At 38.8% G+C, this 22,539-nt stretch overlaps 1 protein-coding gene across 9 annotated transcripts in view; it reads left to right on the plus strand.

The window, feature by feature from the left end:
- Positions 1-339: 339 nt before the first annotated feature.
- The window catches only part of SRRM2 (serine/arginine repetitive matrix 2), a 39,699-nt gene continuing 17,499 nt past the window's right edge, over positions 340-22,539 (plus strand). For 5 of the 9 annotated variants that reach the window (XM_031945649.1, XM_031945653.1, XM_031945655.1 and 2 more), the window contains exons 1-2: positions 341-591; positions 1,207-1,261. The gene's annotated coding sequence lies outside the window, so the exon portion shown is untranslated. Of the gene's footprint in view, positions 592-1,206; positions 1,262-22,071; positions 22,132-22,539 lie in introns of those variants that run through there. The other 4 variants (XM_031945656.1, XM_031945650.1, XM_031945652.1 and 1 more) reach the window with 4 other exon arrangements.

Below are 22,539 nucleotides of genomic sequence, written 5' to 3' on the forward strand. Positions count from 1 at the left end.
TTTTCTAAAAATATAAATCACTCTGGAGAAGTGAAGAGGACTCATGTGTCAGCCACATTTTAATACGAATTTAGTCTAGTATTCGGTAAATCCAGAAGAGAAAGTGAACAATCCAAGACGAGAAACTTTTGGGAAACTTGGTCTTTAGAGTTCATTTCCCAGCGCGTTGATATTTCACAAGGAGCTCTTCCCGGTGTCGGGAGACACCCGGAAGGCCGCCCTCCGGCGTCCGGGGAGCCGCGCGCGGGCTCCGGCCTCTAGGCCAGGATTCGGAAGCCTCGCCAGTGCGCCTGCGTAGAAGGCGAGCAGGCGGGGGCGGAGTGAAAGCCATCTGGCGGGGGCGGGGCCTGGCGAGCGGTGGACCCTCTCCGGGCCGGGGAGGAGTAGGAGGCGCGAGGCTGGAAGGGTCCTGGGCAGGCGCGTGAGACCCCAGAACTCTCCGGGTCTGGGGCGCGGCCGCCCGGAGTCTGTGGCCAGGTGCGGCAGCCACGTGTACTGTTCTCTGTAGACCTCCCCCAGGAGGCGAGGGCCCAGGTTCCTGCCCGGGCTCACTGAGCCGCCCCGTCTCCCGTCCCGTGCAGACACAGAGGGGTACGCAAAGGTGCCGGGTCGGGAAGGTGCCAGGGCGCCTAAGGTGGCCAGAGAGGGTCGGGCTTCAGCGCCCCCCTTCCCCCTAGGGAGCGTGCTGGCGAAAGACGGGAAGCGGTCCTTTCCCCATAAACAGCTGGGGGGAGGGGCGAAGCGAGCCTTGTTGGGCTTCCATAAGACACTGATATTTCCAGGCTTGCTCACTCACCTGGGCAGGTGAGATAGACACGTGGGAAAAGATCATTATAGGGACTGTCAAGTGAGCCAGGGACGTCCTGGCCAATTAAGGAGCTCAGAGCTGGGAGAAACCGTTTTGAACTGATAAAGTTGGGGAAAGCTTGCGGGGGGGGGGGGGGGGGGGGGGGGGGGGGGGGGGGGGGGGGGGGGGGGGGGGGGGGGGGGGGGGGGGGGGGCACATGAACCGAGACGGAGCCCATGGGTCAGAGTTAGATGCACGCAGTAGGGTTTTTTTTGGATAAATGAGCAGAAATGACACACATTCCCACAGCAAAGAGGAACCACTCTGAGCTACCACACGTTTTCCCAGGGGGCCCTTGCTGGGACGCTTGGTTGGTCTTAATTTTGATGCCCTTTTTCTTTTTTTCTGGAAAAAATCAGATGAGACCAAATGAGAGGATGGGAGAAAGTCATTTCATCATTGTGGAATATTAAGGTAAGTGGGCTGGAGGAAGTAAGGTAAGAGATAAGTCGACATTTTTGAATTAAGCACCTACTATGTGCTGGATGACGGGCTGAGCACTGGGAATGCAAAAGATAGCTCCTGTTCTCGGGAACTCATAACTTAATGAGGAATAAGAAAGCAACTACGGACAGATACTAAAGGAAAATTGGAAATAGTTAAATGAAGGGAATCGCAGCGTTAAGGGGGGAGGGTTTGGGAAAGATTTCTTGCAGAAGAAGGGTCTGAGCTGGGGCTTGAAGGAAAACAGGAAGCTATATGAGGAGGGAGAATTCCTGAAGTGGAGGACAGATAGTGAAAATAGGTTAAATGAGTAAATAGAATATCTTGAGGAGGACTGGGGACCAGAGTTACTGGAGCATATATAATGAGCACAGGGAGAACAGAAACACCCATGTAGAATAGCCAAGCCAAATAAGAGTGCTTGAATTGGAGACAACCCTTATGAGAAACCAGAAGATCAAAGCGAAAAGTTTTACTTCTGTGCTTCCAAACCCAAATGTGCAAAAGTAATCCTTACGGAAAACACGCTTACTAAGAGACCTAACAAAGAAGCTCTCCCTTTCACTTACCACTCCCCAAAGACTGCTAGAGAAAACTTTTGAGAGCCCTTTGGAAGGACTTTTAATTTAATTTTTGCATTTTTAAATTTAATTTTTTAAATACACATTGCTTTATGATCATGTTGAGAGAGAAAAATCCGAACAAAAGGAAAAAACCACGGGAGAGGAAAAAACAGAAGAAAGTAAACCTAGATGTGTTGATTTACATTCAATCTTTATAGTTCTTTTTCTGGATGCAGATGGCATTTTCTATCTAAAGTTTATTGGAACTTCTTCATTCTACCAGTGAAAAGAATCAAGTCTTTCATAGTTGATCATCACACATTCTCACTGCTATTGTGTACAATGTATTCCTGGTTCTGCTTGTTTCACTCAGCATCAGTTCATGTAAATCTTTCCAGGCCTTTCTAAAATCAGCTTGTTCATCACTTTTTATAGAACAATAATATTCCATTACTTTCATATACCATAACTTATTCAGCCATTCCCCAATTGATGGGCATGTACTCATTTTCCAAATCTTTGCTACCACCAAAAGAGCTGCTACAAACATTTTTGCATACATGGGTCCTTTTCCCTCCTTTGTGGAAATCAGTAAACTCCTAAAGAAATTCATTCAGCCTTTTAACTGGGAAATCAAATCCTGAAGCTGAAACTCAAATACTTTGGCCACATCAAGAGAACTCATTGGAAAAGACACTTTTTTTTTTTTTTTTTTTTTTAATAGCCTTTTATTTACAGGATATATGCATGGGTAACTTTACAGCATTAACAATGGAAAAGACACTTTAGTTAGGAAAGAATGAAGGCATAGGGAAAAGTGGATAGATGAGAATGAGTTGCATGGATAGTTTCATAGAAACAAGGAATGTAATTTAGACTGAGAGTGGAAGATAGGAGGGCTGGTGTTGGTCCATGGAGTCACAAAGAAGCAGACACAAGTAAATGAATAACAACAATCCCTAAGGACTAAGGGGAATACATTTATTGTTTTTTACTAAATATCTTCCCTGATTATTTGTTTGAAAATTGGATTGTAGGTTAGTGCAGTCAAATTTATATAAGTGTGTATATATGTATATGTACATTTGGGTGTGTATGTGTACCACATTTCTGTCAGGTTTTTAAAAAATTTATTTTTAATACACATTGCTTTATGAATCATGTTGGCAGAGAAAAATCAGAGCAAAAGGGAAAAACCACGGGAGAGAAAAAAATAAAAAAAAGAAGTGAACACAGCATGTGTTGATTTACATTCATTTTCCATAGTTCTTTTTCTGGATGACATTTTCTGTCTGAAGTTTATTAAGATTAGTTTGGATCACTGAACCACTGAGAAGAACCAAGGCTTTCATAGTTGATCATTGCATATTCTTGATGTTACATTGTGTACAATGTATTCCTGATTCTTTCAGTATCAGTTCATGTAAATCTTTCCAGGTTTTTCCTATGATATGAAAGTGAGAAAAAGGTTGCTATATATAATGTCCCATCAATTGAGGAATAGCTGAATAAGCTATGGTATATGAAAATAATGGAATATTATTATCCTATAAAAATTATGAATAAGCTAATTTTAGAAAGTAAAAAAAGTCAAAAACCTCATTTTGTTTCATCACTGGAGGGACCATCCAAGTAAGAGAGATAGTTTTAGTGGCAGGGTCTGAAGGGAGCAACAGGAAGCTAATTTCTCTTCCTGGTCTGTACCTCACGGTGAATGATAGGAGAAACCAGCCTTTGGAAGGGTAATGCTATTTTTCAGGAGAAAATGAAATTCCAGTTGATTAAAATTAGCTTAAGGAACTCCATCGTTAAACCTTGCTTGAACTTTGGGTAGTTGCTCAAACAGCCTGTAGAAAATGGCAGTCTAAAAGTATATTTGCACACGTGTACTTGGGGGAAAACTTCAAATCCATTTTTTTTATAATATAAGTAATTATCATTTTTCTGCCTGTATATGGAAGTTGTTTGTTCCTGTCTATAAAAGCTCTGCCCTGTTTGTAATTGGGGCTAGCTGTACCCTGATTGTTTGCTAACTTGGTATATTTATAAACTACTTTTGCCATATTTCTTGAGTTTGCCTTATTGACTAGGGTAAGGTCCAAATCAAGAATTCCTGTAGACACAATGAGCCCCAGAAGATAGAAGGAACCTGAGAAGTAATATGGAAGCAAAGTACTGTACATTTAGAAAGAGATGGAGAGTGGGGAAGAGGGTTATTCAATTCAACTACCTCATTTACAGGTAAAGCTGGGCATCAGAAAGTCAAAATAAATGACATGTCCCTAGTTACATAGGGAATAAGGAGCAGAGTCAGGATTTGAACTTAGGTCCTTGAACTTGAAATAGAGCAATCTTTATTACATAGAAACAAAGAAAGATTCTCAGAGGGTGCCATGGGAAGAGCTGAGTTTACTATCTCTGAGCTAAGTATATAAGAGAACTTTGGAGGTCCAACTATGTGACCTCATGACCTTGGCCCTTCTGGACTTGTACAATGGGCATGATCTTCTCTGCCCTCTTCTACCTCACAGATTTGACTAAACAAAATAACGGATGTGAAAACATGCATGTACGAATTTAAAAATTGTTCACATTTAAAGGACTATTATAGATTACTCTATCACTACAAGATTAAGACTAAATTGCCAAATATTAAATTTACTAGTCAATACTTATCATTTACCTCAGATCTATTACATATATAGCCACATCTTTATATAATTTAAAGACAAGTAAACAATATTAACAATCTGTGTTCAAGATGCCTTATTCTGATATCCACCACCTTCTTTCCTCTAGTAAAACTGTGACCCCTATCTTGTTTACCTCAGTGGCTTCTGACTTGGAAATATAGACTTATCAGAGCTGGAAGGGACTTGGGATATCAGCTAACTCTATCCTTTCTCCCTCCACTAACCTTACTTCTCATTTCACAGAGGAAGAAACTAAGATACAAAGAAAGTTATACAGTTATACAGCTGGTTAATTGGAAGAAACATTGCCCTCCAGGCTCCACTATTTTCTCAGAACCCATCTAATTTCTTCTTAGTTTCTAGCTCTCTCACATTCCCATTCCCTTTTAATTACAGTTTAATCATCTGGTTCCTTGGCCTTGGACCTCTACAGAATAATTCTTCATTCTTTTGCATCAGCACTGGTCCAAGCCCCTCCAATAAGGGTTCTGAGGCTCCTGTCTTTGTCTCTCTCATCAACAGTTGAACAAAGGGGAATGGATTGGGTTAGGACAGGGTTAAGTTTGGGGGCTGCTCCTAACCTTTCTGATGTAGCTGCCTAGGGAACTTCTCTGAAATCATGTGACAGGAATTCTTATAAAGCCAAAGGAAGGAGGTAGTGGCAATGTTCCAGACTAGGGTTACACACCCACACAAAATAGCTAATTTGTTCTTCTCCTTTGATGTTCAAAATTAAGGTTAGAAATTCCTGCCCTGAAAAGATGCCTAAATCCAGCAAGTGCTGTGCTTCTGAATCTAAATGGAGTAGGAGCAGACAGATTCCAGAGATGTGATTCATCCTCATTACTTCTTCCTCTGTTCAGGTCTTCATTTCCTCCTCCAATGCAGGTGCTTAATAAATACTTATTGATTGCTTCTCACTTGGCTAATGTTAATACCTCTCAAAATTACTTTACTATCTCTAATCTTTCTCTCTTCCTATCCATCTTTCACAACCTGCTGGGTTGTGTATATCTCCTCATGTATAGTGCCAACTTTCACTAGCTTTTCATTCTTATGGAATATCCCTCCTGTGTCTAACAGCTGCACATCATAGGCATTAATTGTCAGTGGGATGAAATCTGTCATCCTGCATTGAAAGCTCTACTGAATCAAGCATCAATCTACCTTTCTCACCTCTTCTCACATTCTACCCCTTCCTGTACCCTTTTTGCTACTCTGGATTAAGTCAATCTGGTATTAATGAAACACCATCGTTGGGCACTGAATTAGGGGCTTCGAATAAAAAGACACAGAGCAGACATTTTCTGCTTTTAAAGACTTTCCATTCTATTCCAGAGGGAGATGGCATAAATGTGTAATAGAGGTTTAGGATCTCTTTGCAGTGAGGCTTTCATGGCTCATTTGGAGTAAGTAAGGTGAGTTCCAGGGACAGAAGAACCTAGGGGAAGTCAGCATAATTTCTCTTTTGGCTTCCTCTGTCTCTGTCTCTCTCTTTTGCTGATCAACTTCTAACATTGGGCTGGTGTTGTATCTAGAGATGAATACAGGGTTTGATTATAGTGTTCTGTCCTTCCTTTACCTCTCATCTGTTACTTTGGACTGACTTAAAACTCAATGGGGAATGTGGCTGATGCTCATGTGGAAGAAAGCTCATTGTTCTACTTTAGTCCTAGGTCTTTCTCTCTAGTTGAACACTGAGTGAATCTCTTATCTTCTTTCTGGACCAAGTCTATCTCATCTTACCTCCTCTTGCCAGAACTAGCATGTTAAAAAAAAAAAAAATTCTGTGTATCAGAGAAGATAAATTAGGACAAAAAGGGGATTGGAGGGAATGCTCAGTGGAGAGGATGAGCTAACCAGCATAGTTAATGTATAGCAGTATCTTACTCGAGGGAGCTAGAAGGGCTTTCTGCTTTATATACTAGAGAGAGGCATGTCATTGGAGTAGCAGTGAAGGGGCTAATTAGAGGATAATGTCTGTGAGGGCTTATCTTACCTAACTGGAAAGAATTCTTCATAACACAACTATATTGTCATCAGTATTTCTGTCTTGGTTAGTTTTGCTGGGGAGAAAATAAGTGTTCCCAAAATTTTCTCTACCTCAAGGTGAAAAATGTTAATTCCTCTGAAACTTTGAGCACCTTTATCTTCTTCCCAGATTTTGATACAAACCTATTCCTGTCATATACATCTATCTATCTTTATATCTGTATGCTTATTACTAGGCATCCTGTCACCGTTGTACCTTGAAAGGCAGGTTATATACCTATTTAATTATGTGCAAGTTATAGACAAAATAAAAAGTAATTTTGGGAAGAAAGATACTAGCAACTGGGGTGGGGAAGAGGAGATTCAGTAAAGTTGTCTTTAACGTGCACATTCAGACCAAGCTTTACCCCAAGAAGAAATGAGAAGATGCACCTGCCTTTTTCTTTTTTTTTTTTTTTTCTGAGCACTTGGGGTTAAATGACATGGCCAGGGTAACACAGCTATGAACCTCCCTTTTTCATTGAAGATATGGGGGATTACAGACACTGAATATGATATATGAACTTTAGAAAAAGTTGATGTGTTAGTCTGCTTTCCTGAACTGCTTTAAATTTTTTTTTTTTTTTTTTAATAAGGAAAAATTTGCTGAGTAAGGGAGGGTGGTATACCTAGGAAACAGATGTGATTTAAAAACAAAAAGATATCAAGAAGAGTTAATAAAACAAAATGCATATATGTATTGTAAGGTCCTGAATCTATAGGAGATATAATATCTCAAGCTGGAGGATATTTGGGCTAGGTGGATAGGTAATAACTAAGAAGCAGGAATGTGAAAAGCTATGGGGTTTTGTTTGAAAGTGAAGGAATTATATCAGTTGGGAATGGTTGAATAAATGGTGGCACTTGAGTATAATATAATACTATTGTACTGTAAGAAATAGCGAATATTGTAAAAATAGAGAAAAGGGAGAAATGACTGTGATCATTTGGAATATAATAACCTTATTAATATTTATATTTTATACTATTTATGTTAATTTATATTACATTTAGTATGCTTATAAGTAAAATTATATGTCATATAGAAAATATATTTTATATTTTATTATTGTTTTATTTATTATTTATCTTAATAATTTTTAAAGCTGCATTAAAAACATGAGTGCAGAGAAGCATTGGAAGATTCATAGGAACTGATACAATGAGAAGTAAATAGAACTAGGAAAATGTAAATTGAAAAGACTGAAACTGAATGTTGAGAAATCACAAGTACTAAGCTTTACCCCAAAGAAGAGATATGAGGGTAGGAACAGTTCTGATTGTAGAATACTGCAGGAAGATTTTATCAATATGTTGGTTAATTTTGTTGCAGTTTTCCTCCTCTTTTTAAAAAATGTTTATTATAAGGGATGATGTTGGGATCAAGGGAGGAAAAGATAGATACATTGGGAAAAAAGATTTGTTTAAAAAAAAGTCATAACTAAAAATGTAATTTTAAAAACTAAGTGTGAGATGGTAGCTGGAGGGCAGGGGGAGGGACATGGCTCTCTGATAAATAGGAAGAAATTGAAAAGAAGAGAATATTCTATGTGTTTTAATACAGAGCTATTGAAACCATTTGTCAGAGAAGAGAGAAAGAATAGACAATCAAGAAACATTCTCCAGACCTCCGCAATGGTGCTAAAATGACACTCAATTGGCTTTTGCATGATGGAATCAGGGATGGAATAACCAAAAGAATTAGAATAAATGTGGTCTGATAGAAAGAATCCTGTGTTGGGAGTCAAGAATTCTGGGTTCTAGATTATATTAGTGGTATCATACTTAGAGAGGTTGGGTGAGGTTGAAGGAAGGTTATATAAAGGGACTACATACATCCCTACATAAAGATTGAAGGCTAAATATAGATTTAGTTTTAAACACAATATTATCTATATATTATGCATTTTTAAAAATTTTGTTAAATATTTCCCAATTACATTTTAAACTGCTTTTAGCCAAAACCAGGATTATTGTAGGCCACAGTGCCTTTTTTTCCTCTGGGCCTTTGTTTACCCACCTCTAAAATGAAGGGGTTAGAGTAGATTTTCCTGAAGGTTTCTTCTGGCTACCTAAAATTCCTTCTAGCTCTAACATTCTAAAGTTGCTTCTAACTCTGATATTCTGTGCTTTGATTATTTTAATTTCCCTTTTTAGCTTAATCTAATAGGATGTATGTATCAATGATTTTAAGCCCCAAAAGTTCAAGGACAGTGTACTAAAGGTACATGACAGTAAAAATTGTTTAGGATTCTATAAACCTGTGAGAACAGGATTAGATCTAGTGCTTTAATCCAGAGCCAAACTAATTATTGGTACTGTGTTTAGTTATTAACTAAATAGAATCTTATGAAGAAGTTCTCTCATATTGGAGTAATATGATAAATCCCTAATCTAGTCATCAGCAATCTTTTAAGATTAGAATATAATTTTTTTTTTTTTTTTTTTATTTAATAGCCTTTAATTTACAGGATATATACATGGGTAACTTTACAGCATTAACAATTGCCAAACCTCTTGTTCCAATTTTTCACCTCTTACCCCCCCCCCCCTCCCCTAAATGGCAGGATGACCAGTAGATGTTAAATATATTAAAATATAACTTAGATACACAATAAAGTATACATGACCAAAACATTATTTTGCTGTACAAAAAGAATCAGACTCTGAATTATTGTACAATTAGCTTGTGAAGGAAATCAAAGATGCAGGTGTGCATAAATATAGGGACTGGGAATTCAATGTAATGGTTTTTAGTCATCTCCCAGAGTTCTTTTTCTGGGTATAGTTAGTTCAGTTCATTACTGCTCCATTAGAAATGATTTGGTTGATCTTGTTGCTGAGGATGGCCTGATCCATCAGGACTAGTCATCATCTAGTATTGTTGTTGAAGTATATAATGATCTCCTGGTCCTGCATTTCACTCAGCATCAGTTCGTGTAAGTCTCTCCAGGCCTTTCTGAAATCATCCTGTTGGTCATTTCTTACAGAACAGTAATATTCCATAATTTTCATATACCACAATTTATAGAATATAATTTTTAAAGCTCAATTTATATATATGTGCATACATCCATTTTTATACATATACACATGTAAATTTTAATATATTCATTATTTTTAAAATATATTTAAAAATTGATGATAGATTTTACATTAACCTCAATTGTAATGGTTTACATATTTTTATTATTTAATGTTTATGGTGCTTTTTTTTCCTTCCCTGAGGCAATTGTTAAGTGACTTACCCAGGGTCACATAGGCAGGAAGTGTTAAGTGTCCAAGGACACATTTGAACTCAGGTCCTCCTGACTTCAGGGCTGGTGCTCTGTCCTATTCTGACACCTCATCCTGGTGTAGCACTGACCTTGGATTTTCAAATGCTTTGCTATCAGAGTTCAAACTCTGCTAAGTATTAACTAAGTTGCTAAGTACTGACCTTGGAATGGTTGGTGCATTTCTTGTTTAAGGATCACCATGATAAGGTTGGAGAGGCTTGTTGCCACCATGTAGTAATTTTTATTGGCCATAGCCACCGTAGAAAGTTTGTGATCTCTGCCAACAGAGGGAATGTTCACACAGATAAATTTACCCCTTGTTGTAAGTATTGAAGTTAGTTAACAAAATATAGTTTAAAATATTCTATTTTTAACATAGTTAACATTAGATATCTCTAACAGTAAGAAATACTTCCAAGATAAATGATTTATTGTTTATATTAAGTAACTCATATTTGGTTACTGAGTTGACACATGCTACATTTAACTTGTTTATTATAGCTAAAATAAACACATGAGGCCTTTGAGCCACTGTTGTTGACTTCTCTCCTAGAAAAAGAAACCAGAAAGTATAAGGAAAGTCCTCAATAACAAAGAAATCATCTCCCTCCCCCTTTTGCCCTTGGATAAATATAATAATCAGGTCTTTTCAGTTTGCCAAGTCCTTTCCTTACAATAATCCCATAAGGGAAGTATAAAGGTAGAATTGAAATCCATTTTACCTATTTAAGTCTGACTGTCACCTGTGTGAAGAAATGATGTGGGGGTAACCAGGTGGCACCATGAATTAGGAGAACCTGAGTTCAAATCTAGCCTCAGACATCTGACACTTACTAGCTGTGGGACCCTGGCCAAGTCACCTAACCCTGATTGCCTCACATAAAAAAGGGGTGTGTATGGTGTAATGGAGCCAGCTCTGAGAGTTGATTGTTATATTTTCATTGTAAGCATTTCTACCTTAGAAATCTACAAATTCTACAAATTAAGAGATTGATTTATTGGGGTTTTTTTTTAGTTGTTTAGATTTAAGAAAGTGTTACTAATGCAGATGAAATTTAATTGTGTAAGAACTTTTATTAGTACATTTCTGTGTGAGAGACTTTTTAGTGTTTTGGCACTTTTTTGTGTAGAGGAAATAATGTCATGTATGATTCATATTGTACATTGAATATTTTTCAATATGACACTTTTTGGGGAACCTTACCTCTTTTATAGGAGGTAGGTAGTTTGTTTCATCCTGACTCTCCTAGAATATTGATTGCTCATTGCCTCCATAAGAGTTCTTAAGTGTTTCAGAAATGTGCCTGTTGCTATTATTGTATATATTCTTCTGGTTCATCTCATTTCATTATACTTCAATTTCTATAAGTCTTCTCAGATTTTTTTCTGAAATAATCTACCTAGCTAGTTGGGCCATTCCCTATTTAATGGATACCCCCTAGTTTCCAATTCTTTGTCACTGTAAAAAACCAAACCCAAACCACTACCAACAAAAACTTCTGTATTTTTTTTTTTAATTTATCTAGATCCTTTTTCTCTTTGAGATATAGACCTAGTAGTGGTATGTAGTCAGATGGGATATATACTTTAATAACTTTGGGCATGGTTTTAAATTGCTTTCCAGAAGAGTTGGACCAGTTTAAAACTCTACTGACAGTGTCTGTTTTTCCATAGCTTCTCTAGTATTTGTCATTTTCCCTTTATTAGTATGTGCCAATTTTGCCTATCTACTAAGAGAAACCTGTTATTTTAATTTGCATTTCCTAAATCTCAGCTTTAAATAATTTTTTTTCCCCAGGGTGCTAGGACAAGAGGTTTATTAAGCCAAAAAGAATGAAAAAAATGGGCCTATTCCACTTCTCATTAGAGTCTGGGCTCCTAAAGGTATGAACTTGATGCATATTGTATAACTGAGTCCCAACCAGATGAGTTCCTTAATAAAGCAAGGACTGGTGCAATATTCTACCCCTTTGGGACTAGTACAGATTCAGTTTTAGATGGGAAGATCTCATCCAGTTTTTGATGGGCTCATTTTAACCAATCTCAAGTATACTTTGAACATTTATCCAATCATCAGAAAAACATGAGTTAGGAATTCCATTTGTAACTTGGTGGGATGAATACCAAGTAGAAATTTGTCTGAACTACGGCAATAGTCTTGTTGATCTCCATGCCTCAAGTTTCTCCCCTTTCTCCAAAATCCTCCAAACAGCTGTCACAGTGCTATGTGATCATATGACTCCCCTGCTCAGGAGCACTAATGACTCCCTCTTACCCCCAGATAAAATGCTAAATCCTCGGTTTGATATTTAAAACTCTTCACAACTTAACTACAACCTCCCTTTCCTGTCTTGTGACCTGTCAGTCAAGTTTTTTACTGCAAACTACATTCCAGTCAAACTTGCATCTTGTTTTTTGTATATGCAACATTGATTCTCTTGTCTTTCTCCCTTTGCAGAGGCTTCCCACTCCTTGTCCAGAATAAACTCTCTCCTCACCTCTGCATTTTAGAATCCCTTTAAAGCTTAGTATATGTGGCATCTCTTATGCAAGCATTTTCCTAATCTCCAAAGCTAGGCAGCCACCTCAAATTACATTGGATTCATTATATAAACACACATACACACATACTTTGCCTTATATTATGGAACCAAGAAGGCCTGAGTTCAAGTCCTCGATTTTCATATTTACTATGTGGCCTTGTCTAGTCATGAAACTTATCAGTGCTCTACACAACTCTTTGCTATTGTAAATTGTAGACAAGATCCAAGTTGTATTAGTAGAGGGAATTTTCTATGCAAATCAGGTTCATTTTCTATCCTATAATTTGTATTTAGTTATATGGGTATATGTTATTTTCTCAGGAGAATATAAACTCTTTTGAGGACAGGAACTGCTTTATTTTTGTTCATTTATTAGAGACTAGAATATAGTAGGTATTTAATACTTGAGTGATTTTTATGTGTGGGTTTCTTAAAGTAGGACATAAGTATATAGAGCTTTGCATAGTTTTCATTGAGAGATAGTTGGTTGTGACACTGTTCTGTAATTCTGCACTTAATTTTTACTGACTGAGAAAACTCATTACACATTGTATAGCTTATGGCCTATATGCTTGAATTTACCCATTTCTTTCTGTAAATCAGCAGATCATTTAGAATTATCTAAGACGATGACTAAGGCTATCTCAGACTTTAGCTTGAGATATGCAGAATAAGAGCAATCCTGCTCAAGGAAAAACTAATTCTGCTGTCTTTTCTATCTTAACTTTTTAGGTGTAATTCTTCAAGCCTGAAAATCTTGTAAGCATCCTCTCTAAAAGGAATGGGGAGCCTTTTTACTATTCTGTCCCTTCCCACTCCCCCCTGGGCAAATAGCAATAGTTCCCAATCGATGTGCTTTAGGAAAAATCAACTTTTTTTTCTTTATAGAGAAAAATGTGAGGTTAAAAAAAAAATATCCCTTGGGGACAGCTAGTTGGTGTAGTTGAGTACCAGCTTTGAAATCAGGAGGATCTGAGTTCAAATGTGTCCTCAGACACTGAATACTTCCTGTCTGTGTGACCCTGGGCAACAACTCACTTAACTCCAATTGCTTCAGCAAAAAAAAAAAAAAAAAAAAAAAAAATCCCTTGCAAAGAGATGAATGAGCGTGCTGTTGAAAGATTAAGACTGAAAACTCAATCTGGAACTTGGCATAGAAACTGTGAGGATGTAAAAAGACAATATACAGACTTTCTCTGGGATTCTGATTTGGAAGTGGGCTAAACTAGTGAGCAGGAAAGGTTATTACCTAGGAATCTCTAAGAAGACTTTATTTTTCTGGCTATAGAGTTCATGTCTTTAGAAATTCTCCTGCCTGGAGTAAAATAATCAAGTTTAGGATTGGAAGGTACTTTAGTGATCACCTAGTTTCAACCCTTTAATTTTGTTTTATGTATTTGATGTATAGGAGCAAAAATTGGAATATAAAGGTGCTTTCTTTCTTTTCTTCCTTTCCTTCCTTCTTTTCCTTCTTTCCTTCCTTTCCACAGTTGGGGTTAAGTGACTTGCACAGGGTTACACAGCTAGGAAGTATTAAATTTCTGAGATCAGATTTGAACTCAGATCCTCCTGAATCAGGGCTGGTGCTCTACCTACTGCACCACTTACCTGCCCCCCATAAAGGTGCTTTCTAAACAATATGATAACATAATATGGCATTGGTCATTGTATGAGGACAATTGCCCAACCATGCTTTGGACTTTTAAAGAGCAGTTTGACCTCAAGGAGTCAGTCAGCATGAAAAGCAGACTCAAGTCAGCTTTTAGAAGTTAGATCAGAAGAACTGAGTTCTTCAGGAAGCTGTAATTTTTGAGGACTATCTCTTCACCTTCTCCCCTTGAAGAACTGTGGCAAGGGGGACTTCTTCCTAACCACCCACCACTGGCAATGGCAGAAGAACATGGAATGGAGCCTGAGTGAAGAATTTATGGACTCAGTCTTTTGAATATCTTATATTGAGGAAGGAACATTCTGAATTCTCTAGACGGCATTTTCTTCAAATCTAGTAAAAAAAAAGGGAGGGGGGGACATAATAGAGAGCTGCTATCCCACCATATTACATATGTTAAGTACATTATAGAATTGTAGAACAAAGCGCTATATGAGATTGCATATACTTAACACTGTCTAACATTTACTTTTAGCCCCCCATTATTAGAGAAGCATTTAATGCATTTATTATTACAATGAGGTTATATCTCACTGCTCTCCCAGGGTTCTATAGATCTTTAAAGGGGTATTCAGACTCTCTGCCATTGGCTCTACCCTTTATTGATGGTGTTCACTCAAGTATAGAGGGTCTTCAGTCCTATCAATTTCTTTTTTAATTTTATGTTTTTCTGGTTATGATGAAGTTTGTATCCCCTCAATTCCCAGTGGTATGAGGTTAGTAGCAATAAGAGAGTTAAAAAATCCCCTTTTGGTCAGCTGCAGGTTTAAAGTGAAAGAATTCACTTATCCCGAATTATTAATGACAGAAATGAAAGTTTATTGTTGGATAGAAACCAGTTTGCTAAGAGACTGACTTCTATAGTGGCAAGGTCTTATTAAGGAAATGGATTCTGGAATTGAGAAGAGAATGCCTTCTCAGTGGGCAGAGGGTTCTAGCAAATTGCTTGGGCCTCTGCAAGGAGTGAGTCCAGAAACTTGCCCTTTAAAACGAGTCTTGAGATTTCAGGACTCAGGTTCCCAGGTTTAGATGCTTAATAGTTTCTAGCCCCGATCTATTGGAATTAACAACACTGGTACCTTTTGACCAGAATTTCTAATTGAATCAAAGGCTCTGGCATCCTGGAAAGATAACTTATCTGGGGGATATGCCTTCCTTATGGAAGGGGGGGCTGAGACTCCAAAAGGAAATACAGTTTCAGAGTGATAAGCTTAAAGGAAACACAGCTTCAGTAAAGGGAACAGTTTCCCTCCCACTTCAGTTATACACATATATTAACTTTTTAATACACATTTCTGTATGAATCATGTTGGGAGAGAAAAATCAGAACAAAAGAGAAAAATCATGGGAGAGAAAAATAAAATAGAAAAAAGAAGTGAACATAACATGTGTTGATTTACATTCAGTCTCCATAGTTCTCTTTCTGGATGCAGAGAGCATTTTCTATCCAAAGTTTATTGGGATTGTCTTAGATCACTGAACCACTGAGAAAGAACCAAGTCTTTCACAGTTGAGCATTGCACATTCTTGCTGTTACTGTGTACAATGCATTCCTGCTTCTACTTGTTTTACTGATTATCAGTTCATGTAAATTTTTCCAGGCCTTTCTAGGCCTTCATAATTTTTTATAGAACAACAATATTCCATTACCTATACTACAACTTGTTCAGGCATTCCCCAACTGATGGGCATCTACTCATTTTCCAGTTCTCTGCCTCCACAAAAAGCTGCTACAAACATTTTTGCACATATGGGTTCTTTTCCCTCCTTTATAATTTCCTTGGAATACAGACCCAGTAGTCTGCCAATTTCTTTTAACTACTAATAGTATATTAATGTTCACAAAGAAACATTTACTTCAAAGCTGTGAAAACAAATATACAAACATGCTCCACAATAGAAGGAAGACATAGTTTTCTGTCCATACTGCCTCAGTCTATGAAGAGAAGAAGGATTTATAGTTTAGCTCTGTTCCTATAAAGCTTGCAACTTCAAAGTCCTATTTGAGCTGGTATCCCAGGCACCTTGGGGCTTCCTTACTGGGATGGTTGGTTGTAACATCCTGACTAGCTCAAAAATCACCACCAACTCCTCATGCCTTCAGTAATAATAAACTAGGTTCCCCCAGGTAATTTAACTGCCATCATTGTAATAATATTGGATTGTCACTTGTGTTTTTGGAATACTTGAAACAAATGAAACATGAAACTGGGAACTAGGAGGGTTCCCTATCCATCTTTGTACCTCTTCTCTAATGTGGAGGGATAGTACAAGTTCTAGTAGAATCACATGCAGCTAAGTGGCCTCAACATTAGACTTGGGAGGCAGGAAGACCTGAGTTCAAATTCTGGCCTCGGTTACTATTTTTGTGACTTTGGGCAAGTTTCTTAATTTCTCAGACTCAGTTTCCCCACCTGTAAAATGAAGTCAATAATAGAACTTACCTCACAAAACTGCGGTGAGGATTAAATCTCATAAGATATGCAAATTGCTTGTTATCTTAGAGAGCTATGTAAATGCTAGCAATTATCATTATTATTACTATTACTATTATTATTATAAAATCATAGATTTAGAGCTAGAAAAGAGTTTAGAGACAATCAAGGTCAACTTCCTCATCTTACCTGTGAAAGTATAAATATTTGTTGACAATCTTACAGTTTTTAACCTAACAGAGTTAGAAGGTTAATTAACCACTTAGCAGAATCTAGTAGCAAAGGCATAAATCTATCTAAACTGACAATTATCTCTGCTTGTTTGAACATATATAACAAACAACCCTTCTTCTTACTCAAAACATACACACACACATACAAAGCAGAGGAACACATCTTAAACTTGCATCACACTCACCTATATGGTATTATAGGATGTGTGATATAGAATAGGTGTGATGAAACCACAGAAGTCGGGGTTCTATGAAACTGACTGATAAATGGTTATTCTGGCTACTTGTAAGATGCCCAAAGGCTGATACAAATGTTCAATAATGTGCCTTGATGGAGCCTAAGGACTTGTGGGCCTTGACATCCTTCTTGCCACTGAGCCCTTAGGATCTTCAAGCCTTTGCATCCTCCCTGCAGCTGAACTCGAAGCGAGTTCCTTGAGAGGAGAGGGAATATTATTCTTTTTGCATTCCAGTGTTTGGCACATAATAAGTACTTAATGTTTTTCCTTTAATTCATTAACAGGAAGTCCTTACTTCCTGTTAATAAGCTCACTAATGATAACAAAAGACTCCCATTCTTGGCCTTCTCTCTGATGATATAATGCTAATGTAGTGTTGGTATTACATTATGTTATAGTGTTCTATCCCAACTTTTTAGAGAATTTCCAACAAACTCTGGGGTCAGCAGAACTTGCTGATGTTCCATAGGGTATTCTAATGCCCTTGGTTTGTGTTACTAGTATGTGGTGGGGGGGGGGGGAAATAAAGGAAGACCTCTGAATGAATAATTGCTTTTCCCCCAGACTGGAAAATGAAATTATTGAATATATAGATGAAGAGCAAAGACAACAAAGTGTTAATGTCTTAAATAAAGGGCAAAGAAATGTTTGTACTACCCTATCTTTTTTGAAGTGTGAAATTCTTCAAGTCAATTATGGTATTGGAAGGCAACTCGCCATAGACTGGCCAAAGCATTGCCCCCTGGTGGCCCGTTAAAAAGCAAGCTCTAATCTCTAGAGATTTGAGTTGAGGCATAGAAACTATCAGGAGGGTAATCTCTGACATTAGAGAAGGAAGATAGCTATAGAAGGAAAACAGCTCTTGAGACGCAATTGTTTCTCATTGTGTAGAGGGGATTTCTCTCATCGTTCTCCTCCCTGCTGGCTATGGTGTCTTATATCAGAACTAATTCTTGTAGAAAACACCGAACTTAGCAAGAATAGGCCTACACAGACATGAAAATAGAGAACTTTCAGGGGTATGAGCTGTGCACTGATGAAGGAATTAGACCTGGCTGTGGAAGACTCAACTGCAGAGCTCAGGGAGCCCAGGAGAGATGCTGACTCCCAGGGGAACAAGATGAAAACTCCAGAAGGGACAGGTCAGGAGAACCTTGCAGTGCTGGAGCAATGAGTTGCCTGGGCCACCCTTGTTCCTTATGTGTTTGCCTCTTTATTAAGGTACTCTATGAGTATACACTCTTTCCATTGAAGAAGGAGCTAAGTGTAGCTGTGGAAGTATGAGCCTTAGGTTTACCAGGGAATGTTTATTACAATTGTTCTTTTGATGCTGTTTCAAGATAGGCCTTTGCTTTGAGCTAGTTACCTGTTGGCCAACCATTAAAAGTAAGTGTACTGGTGGAGGATGGTGAGCTGTAGTTTTAAGAGTACAGGCCCCATTGAACCTCTAGGGTAGTTATCTCTCTAGATATCCAACCTGAAAATATGGATTTGAGGGGTAGCCCAGAGAAAGATGGTAAACCAGTATGAAGGATGAAATCAAAGGTATCAATTATCCAAAATTCAAACTTCTATAAAGTACTCCATCTACCCTTAACAGTCTGATTGCTCACTACTTCCTAAGATTTTAACAGCCTTTCTCACAGATATCTGAACACATCTTGCATTTCTATAATTCTATAGAAATATAGTTGTAGAAAACTACAAACTTTCTGTAGTTTTCTCTTCCCATAATATAGATATCTTGAGGATAGAGACTATTTTTCTTTTCTTTTGTATCCTTAGTACCAGTCATCTAGTGTATGGAAATGGGCAATGTAGAAAGTCAGTTGATAAATAAATATTTATTACGTGTTTACTATGTACCTGGCATTGTGCTAAATGCTGAAGATATAAAAACAAAAACAGAAGGAGCTTTTATCCTTAAGGAACTTCCTCTAGTGGAAGAAGACAACACACAAAAGGAAACTGAAAAGCGGAGTGGGAAACTATATAGAGGGAAAGATACCCAGGCATGGAGTTCAGTCCAAAGGAGTTGCAGCTGATGGGAGATAAAGATATGGCTAGCTTGGGAGCTCTCTTTAAATGGAGGCTTTGGGAATAGCTACTTACTCTGCTTTCCAGCTCTCTAGTTAGAAGAGCAGATGGTACTGAAGGTGCTCATGAGATGTTGATTATCAAGTCTGATGGAATCTTAGTAAATACTTGTTGATTGATTAGAATGCCCATCTCCACCTAACAAAATTAATCTCATCTTTCTAATAGTCACTCAAGGAGTAGAGGATTGGTCAAGAGACTCCCTAGCTGATGAAACCACAGTTCTTGAAGTGTTTGAGGGAGTTATAACCTAAATATGTGATTACTCAGGTACAATAATACAATATGATGGTGTCTATTGAGTTTGTCTTTTGTGACAAAACTTTTGTGTGAAAAACATTAATGACGAGGTATTTTTGAATTTATGATTAGAATATATCCCTGAAGATTTTCTCATTCCCAGTTTAATTTTCAATTCAACAAACATTTATTAAGCCCTGTCATGTAGAGGCACTGTAATAAGTGCAGGCTTTTCTACAGAGATAAATTTATGACACAATTCCTGGTCTCAAGGACTTCAGAATCCAGAAAAGTGTTGTTTTGTTGAAAGAGTTATAGAGTCAGAAGTCTTGGGTTCATATCAAGCTTTTACTACTACCTTTTCAGTCGTATGAAGTATGATAACATGGTGGATGAATTTGCTGTTGGATTTGAAGTTAGGAAATCTGAGTTTGAAACCTGGCCTTGCCATTTAATAACTTTGTGAGTTTGAATGAGTCATTTAAATATCTTTTAGTCTTATTTTACTCATCTGTAAAATGGGAAAGGATATTTTAAAATCTTTCTAAGTTTCCTTTCAACTCAGATTCCTTCGGTTCTCTATAATCTTACTTCTCTTCAAACTGGATATCCCTTTTTACCCTCTCTATATCACTTTTGCTCCCCTACTTGGAATACTTTCAGTTCTCTTCTTCACCTTTGATTTCTAACCTAAGTTATACAGATCAACCCAAATACTATCTACTCCAACATAATTTTATCTCCATGCAATCGCATCTGGAGGAGTTTGCCAATTATAGGGAATACCTCTTCTAGACTCTGTATAGAATCTCCTTACTAAGAGTAGTGAACAAATACCACTCTGTTTTATTACTTATTTGATAGTGATACTTAGAGATGATATTTGTCAAGGATTCATATGATCTTAAGAGGTACTGGGAGCACTGTTTTTTAGAAGACTGAATCTAATGCTTTTTTGGGATCTTGAATTCTCTGTCCCTTTCAATTAATTGCATGACTGTGAAGATGAAATCTGTTGTATAAAATTGCTCAAGAAAGCTTAATTTTTTTTTTTTTAAATTAAGGACCCTCTCTAAATGTCTATGGATCTCATAAAAGATTTTCTAGAGATAGGAAAATAATTTAATTTTTATCCTTGTATCCTTAGCACCTAGTATAGTACCTTGCACATACATAGTAGGCACCTAATAAATGTCCATTGAATTGAATAGTTGCTGATGTTGCCTGATCATCTTTTCTGGGAATGATAACATTCCTGTTCTTTTCTATTATTTCTCCCTTTGAAATATATTTAAAAATTAATTCCTACATAACTGTAGCACTTCCATTATGTTTTTATACTGTGAAATAACTCACATTTCTATATCATTTTAAGATTATTCACACTGGTTTTTTGATGCATGTAATAGGATCAAGGAGCCTTAATTTTGTTTGGATAGTGTTTTTATTGAAGCAGATCATAACTTCTAATAAATTCCAGACATGGATTTCCAGAGTTTCTGTGGCCAAAAAATTAATCAATTTGTATGTGACAGGTGTTTGTGAAGGCAGCTATACATTACTCAAAGCTTTTATATCTTATTGGGACATGCCAGACTGTGCTTTGTGCCTTTGAGAAACTAGGGTGATGTTTGATGCGGCGTAAAATAGGACTTTAAATTGAAGTGTGGAGGCATTATCACTCACATTTTATACTTTAGAAAATGAGGCTAACACTAGAAGTAACCAAGGTCACACAACAAATAAGTGTTGAAAGTGAGGATTTCATGTACTGCAATTGGCTGTCTAAAAGATATACACGGAACTATTGGATTTAGCAAGCTGGGGACTGTTTATCTAAATTCTATGATCCACTGGGGAAATTTCCCTAATTATATGGATTGCTACAGAAAATCATGTTTTAAACCTGCTTGTTTTCCCTTCTTTTCATCAAGTGCACCCTGGATATGTTTCTAGACTATTCCCATAAACATTTCACACAAGTGAATTATGGGTAAGGGTCAATCAGAGTCAGGCCATCGCCTATTAAGATGGCGACCGACAAAATGGTAAAGCCCATCCCCCCTTACCCCCCTGCTCTTGGGGTGATACTAAGACACAAGTTTCCTTTCCCCTGTTAAACTACGACTCCCAGAATTCCCTCGGGGATCGAGGAACTGTGGTTTAGGCCTTCTCAATGCCTTATGGGCATCCTATTGATGTGGCGTTAATACAACACTTTCCCCCAGTGGCCAGTCTCCAGAATACATTTCCGCAGCTTTCCTTACTCCCCGAACTCCCCCTCCCCCCCCCACTCGTGGTGCATGACGGGAGTCGCAGTGAGTTCCTGGCGGCATTAAGCAGACGTACATGCTCACGGGACTACACTTCCCTTAAGGCATCGCGATGCGAAAGCTTGCGGGGGTGTGGGTGTGTGTGGGGTTAAAGAAAGAAAGACTGGAGGCTTGCGACTGCGCGAAGAAACAGTGTAAAGAGCGTGGGAAGAGTGCGTCTCACACTACGCTTCCCGGCGATCCCTGCGACGTACGTGCGTGCTGACGTTTTCTGTTAGTCGTACTGACGTGCAGCGCGGCCCAGGCGGGGTGCGAGTGGCGCAGTCGGAGCCCGCTGCGGCCCCCGAGGAAGCGAGGAGGCGGTGGCGGCTGTGGCAAGGTAGAAGAAGAGGCAAGGCAAGGCAGCAACTCCAGGCCCCGAAGGACTCAGTACCCCGCAAAGCAGTCGCGGAAGAATTCCCCCCCCCCCCCCCCCCCCCCCCCCCCCCCCCCCCCCCGGCCCGGCGGGCGGAGGCGGAGGAGGAGTCGGCGGCGGCGGGTGAGCGGGTGAGAGAGAGCCGGGCGGTGGGGGGAGGGGCGGCCGCGCGGTGGCCCCGGCGCGAGGAGAACCGACCAGGCCGCATACGCGCACGCGCGCTCGCTGCCTCGCGCTCGCGCTTATTCCTTCCTTACTCTTTTTCAATATCCTTCTATTTCCCACTTCCCCCTTTCCTCGTAGCTGACCCTGGCGCGCGTACTCCTTTTCCCTCCCCCTCTTCGGCTGCGGCGCGCGTCGCCAACCGAACGCGGTCTCGCGCGCGCGGGGGAGGGGATGTGTGTGTATGTGTGTGGGGTGACCGAGACTCGAGAGAAGGGTGCGCGCTTCTGTAACTAACCTCCCCCTCCCCCCGCCCCCCCCGTTCCACGTGCCAATTGTGGAGAATTGGAGAACTGTATATGCCTGTGACTCGACCT

Source organism: Sarcophilus harrisii, chromosome 1 (genome assembly GCF_902635505.1).
Source record: "Sarcophilus harrisii chromosome 1, mSarHar1.11, whole genome shotgun sequence".
NCBI lineage: Eukaryota > Metazoa > Chordata > Mammalia > Dasyuromorphia > Dasyuridae > Sarcophilus > Sarcophilus harrisii.